Source organism: Lactuca sativa, chromosome 8 (assembly GCF_002870075.4).
Source record: "Lactuca sativa cultivar Salinas chromosome 8, Lsat_Salinas_v11, whole genome shotgun sequence".
In the NCBI taxonomy this organism is placed as follows: Eukaryota; Viridiplantae; Streptophyta; class Magnoliopsida; order Asterales; family Asteraceae; genus Lactuca; species Lactuca sativa.
Window position 1 is genome coordinate 282191021 of NC_056630.2, and position 5688 is coordinate 282196708.

The window sequence follows — 5688 nt, forward strand, 5'->3', positions numbered from 1 at the left end:
TGACGTTTGGCACCCGCAGACCTGCAGGTCCGGCTGTAGCTAGCAGCAAGGTGTAGGATAGTCAATCCAGTATAGATCTATACGCAAACTCAACGCTCTCCCTCCAAGAGAATTCTGGCTACAACTCGGGCCATGACATTTAAGGCATGCTCCGATACAGTGGATCACATTTGTTATCGTATTCTTGCATATGTGATGAAATGTTTCTTGTTCTAGTATAGTTGTATATGTTCTCATAGTATAGTTGTATATACTCTCTTCCTAGTATAGACTCATGAATGAACTGACTCATTGATCTAGCAGTTGTAATAGTATGATTCTGTGTTACCCCGATGGTAACTTGTTAACAGTGCGTCTAGTACGTAAGATTATGGAAGTACTTTTATGTCTATATATGTATATTTGATATATAATTAATATGGAAACGACCTTCGGATGGTCACCCAAAATCCCACCAGACCACATCCAAATCGAGGAAAAGGAAATAGGGTGGATGGCCTTCCTAAGCCCTTTAAACATTATTTATACGTCTATACATATATGGGCATGCAATTTATAATATAAAAACATAAATAAGTATTTATAAGACATTTGAAACATAAGTATTATTTTTAAAGAAAGATTGACTTGATGTCAATCTATAAAACAATTTGAAGGCGTAGATTTGATTAAAACAGATTAAGTATAAGGAACATTTGTTTAAATCACAGTTGCAGTGTAAATTCGAAAAGTAAATGGGTTTGGAAAACATTTTAGAAGTAAAACAGTTTGATAGATAGTTTGAATAGTGATAAAATCACTGATTTCCCTAGTTATTAATCACATGTGATTAGTGCAATCACATGTGATTGAAACAATAACTATAAGTATTTAACTTGTATTCCCCCCCTTTGAAAGCATATAAAAGCATTTAGAATATTTAACAGGTTGATTAAGGGGTATGAAACTCACTTGATTGATTGAAGAAAGTGAGATGGAAAACCGGGCAGAGTTTCGTCTCGGAAAACGGATTTTTCTCAGGATTCTCGGGAATCTCGGGAGTAAAATCGACCCTCGGGACTTGAGCAAAAAGACCAGAGCTTCGGGTTATAACGGGCACGGAAAACGAGGCAAGGTTGTGAGAGAGAGGAGAGAAATGAGCAACTTTTTTGGAAAGCCTCGCATTCTATTTATAGGAAGGCTTAACCGCCTCCGTACGCGGGGCGTATGCTCGTACGCAGCGCGTACGCGTACGTCATGCATGACCGAAGCCTCGACTGCCTCGGTTCGGATGGGATGGGTTGCTGGGTACGTGGGTCGGATGGGACGGCGGGTCGGACGGGACAGCGGGTCGGAGCTTCGGACGGGTCGGACGGGTCAGATTCTTCGGATAGTGCGACGTGGACGATCCGAGACCCTCGATCTCCGTACGCGGGGCGTACAAAGGTACGCAGGGCGTACTTCGGTCCTATCCGATGACTCCCCTTCGGATAATACCGGGAATTCATAATTAAATTCATATTTATTTTAAATAAACTTCAAAAATTCATATCTCCCTCATATGAACTCCGTTTTTGACGTTCTTTATATCCACGCGAAGGTGAGACCATGATCTACAACTTTCGTTTAGATTCCGTTGGCAAATTCCGAAATTATTTTTATTATTTATTTATTAAAATGACGTGATTAAGGAATTTCTTCAAAAATTCATAACTTCCTCATCCGAAGTCAGATTTGGACGTTCTTTTTATGTACGCAAACCTTGATATGATTCCTACTACTTTATTTAGCCCGAATAAGATTTTAGGAAGGTTACATTTTGACCTAAATTTGATTGGTTTTACATTACATTGACTCGAAATATCGGGTTGTCACATCATCCCCCCGTTAGAAGGAACTTCGTCCCGAAATTAAAATTTTAAGCAAGTTAGAAATTACAAATAACTAAGCAAAAAGGTGAGGGTATTTCAGTTTCATTTGATCCTCACGTTCCCAAGTGAATTCCGGTCCTCGCTTGGCATTCCAGCGAACCTTCACAATAGGGATACGGCTTTGCTTTGTTTGCTTGGCCTCACGGTCTATGATCTCTACAGGTTCTTCCACGAAGTTGAGGCTCTCGTTGATTTCGATCTCGACGAGTGGCATTACAAGAGTCTCGTTGGATAGACACTTTTTCAAGTTAGATACATGGAATGTAGAATGTACGTTACGAAGTGCGTCTGGTAGTTCGAGTTTGTAAGCTACGGGGCCAACTCTTGCAAGAATCTCGAAAGGCCCTATGTACCTCGGATTAAGCTTTCCACGCTTGCCGAAGCGTATCAAGCCCTTCCAGGGTGAGACTTTGAGGAGGACTCGGTCTCCCACCTGAAATTCCAAAGGTTTCCTTCGTTTATCAGCGTAGCTCTTCTGTCGGTCTCTAGAGGCTTTCAATCGTTCACGGATCTGAACGATTTTCTCTGTTGTTTCCCGAATGATCCCCGGACCGGTGAGAGTACTGTCAGAAGTTTGCCCCCTGGCTAATTGGGTATCACCCACCTCCGCCCAACACAAAGGGGATCTGCACTTACGGCCGTAGAGAGCTTCAAATGGAGCAGCCTTGATGCTCGTGTGATAACTGTTATTATAGGAAAACTCGACAAGGGGTAAATGAGTATCCCATGCCTTCCAAAAGTCAATCATGCAGGCTCGCAACATATCTTCCAGAGTTTGGATGGTCCTCTCATTCTGTCCGTCGGTCTGAGGATGGTAGGCTGTGCTCATGTCCAGCCTTGTTCCTAGGGAGTGTTGTAGTGATTGCCAAAATCTTGAGGTGAACCTACTATCTCTATCGAAGATAATGGACATAGGTACACCATGTAGCCGTACGATTTCCCTAATGTATGTTCTCGTATGCTTCTCCATCTTGTCAGTTTCTTTGATAGGCAGGAAGTGTGCAGACTTGGTTAATCTATCAACGATGACCCATATGGTGTCAAGTCCACCCGTCGTCTTGGGCAACTTGGTTATGAAATCCATAGTGATCCGCTCCCACTTCCATTTCGGGATCTCTGGTTGTTGCAGTAAGCCAGAGGGCTTCTGGTACTCGACCTTAACCTTTGCACAAGTAAGGCATCTACTTACGAAGGTAGCAATTTCTGCTTTCATATTAGGCCACCAGTATAGCTTCTTAAGATCCAGATACATCTTATTTGAACCTGGGTGGACGGAATACCGAGTGTTGTGCGCCTCGGTCATGACCAAGTCTCGGAAACCACCATGTTTCGGTGTCCAGATCCGGTTCATGAAATATAAAGCTCCGTCGCCCTTGGCTTCTAAATTCTTGTCCATTCCTCTAAGGGATTCACTTGACACATTTTCAGGTCTCATGGCCTCAAATTGAGCCGCCTGAATTTGCTTAGTCAGGTGTGAATGGATGGTTATTGACAACGAATTGACCTTGCGACCAGAATATTCCTTCCGACTTAGGGCGTCTGCTACTACGTTGGCTTTACCCGGATGATAACGAATATCGCATTCGTAATCACTGAGTAGCTCAACCCACCGTCGTTGTCTCATGTTGAGCTCCTTCTGATCGAAAATGTGTTGTAAACTCTTGTGGTCGGTAAAGATAGTGCTCTTCGTTCCATACAAGTAATGTCTCCAGATCTTCAGAGCAAACACCACTGCTCCTAGTTCAAGATCGTGGGTCGTGTAGTTAACCTCGTGTGTCTTCAACTGTCTCGAGGCGTAGGCGATGACCTTACCTCGCTGCATCAGAACACATCCGAGCCCTTGATTCGATGCATCGCAATAAACTACGAAGTCTTCTATTCCTTCGGGAAGGGATAGTATTGGTGCGGTGCACAAGGCTCGTTTGAGCGTTTGGAACGCTCTTTCTTGTTTCTCTTCCCAGCCAAAGGCCACGCCTTTCTGGGTTAGGGTTGTAAGAGGTTTCGCTATTCGAGAGAAGTTCTGAATGAATTTGCGGTAGTAGCCAGCGAGACCTAGAAATTGACGAATTTCTGTAGGCGTCTTCGGTGCTGACTAGTTCTCAATGGCTTTAATTTTGGATGGGTCCACGTGGATTCCCTCTTTGCTTACCACGTGTCCTAAGAATTCGACTCTTCGGATCCAAAATTCACATTTCGAGAACTTCGCATAAAGTTTCTCCTTTCATAATGTCCCTAGAACTTGTCGCAGATGATCGCCATGTTCTTTCTTACTTCTGGAGTAGATCAGGATGTCGTCAATGAAAACGATGACGAACTGATCCAAGTTGGGTCGGCATACTCTATTCATCAGATCCATGAAGACTGCGGGCGCATTGGTCAATCCGAATGGCATCACCACGAACTCGTAATGTCCATAACGAGTTCGGAAGGCGGTCTTCGGCACATCCTCCTCTAGCACTCGTAACTGGTGATATCCGGATCTCAGATCAATCTTAGAAAAATAGTTTGCCCCTTGCAGTTGGTCGAATAGATCATCTATGCGTGGTAGAGGATAACGATTCTTGACCGTCAGTTTGTTGAGTTCTCTGTAGTCAATACACATACGGAAGGATCCGTCCTTCTTCTTAACGAACAAGATCGGTGCTCCCCAAGGTGAGAAACTCGGTCTTATAAAGCCCTTGCTGAGCAGTTCGTTAAGTTGACTAGAGAGTTCCTGCATCTCAGCTGGTGCTAAACGGTAGGGCGACTTGGCTACTGGGGTAGCTCCTGGGACTAAGTCAATTCTGAACTCGACTTGTCGTTGCGGAGGCAACCCGGGTAGTTCTTCTGGGAAAATGTCGGGGAAGTCGCTCACTACTGGGAGGTTCTTTAGTTCTTTTGTTTCTAGGTTCGTGTCGACGACGTGAGCAAGGAATGCGTGGTATTCCTTACGCAGGTATTTTTGTGCTTGAATACTTGATATGATGCGAAGACTTGCACCGGGTTTGTCGCCATAGACTATAAGAGTTTCGTTAGACGGAAGGTTTAGACGGACTGCTTTCTCGAAGCACATGATGTCCGCACGATGAAGGCTTAACCAGTCCATGCCAATGATGACGTCGAAACTTTTTATTGACACTGGCATGAGGTCGATTGGAAATGAATGGTTATCTAGAGTTAGGGTACAACCTACGTATATGCTACTCGTATTTTCAGTTTTTCCATTAGGCATTTCTACTGTGAATAGTTCTTTGAGTGCGTGTGGTGGTTGATTAAGCATGCGAGCAAATTTATGGTTTACGAAGCTTCGCTCCGCTCCACTATCGAACAAAATGCATGCATAGGAGTTATCGAGGAGGAACGTACCGGTCACCACTGTCGGGTCAGCAACTGCTTCCCCATGGCCTATAGCTAGTACCCTCCCTGCTCCTCCCGCATTCCTCGCCTTGGGGCAGTCCCTCTTAAAGTGGCCTGCTTCGCCACATCCATAGCAGGTTGGGCTTGCGCCAGAGCCAGGGACTTGGTTGATAGGTTGTGCCGGGAACTTACAGAATCGGACGGTGTGTCCTTTCTTGTTGCAGTTAGAGCACTGCAATTCACGGCAGGGGCCGTTGTGGTGGTAGCTGCATTTGTTGCACTTGGGCGAACTTCCAGCATACCGACTCACCGGAGCAGTAGTAGCAGCAGTAGGGGTTACTGCGGCATGAATTGTCACCAATTGCTGCTTTTTGGCAGCCTGATGCTTCTTCCTTTCATCCCAGAATTTCCGCTTAGTATCGGCGGGTTTGGAGGGTTCCGG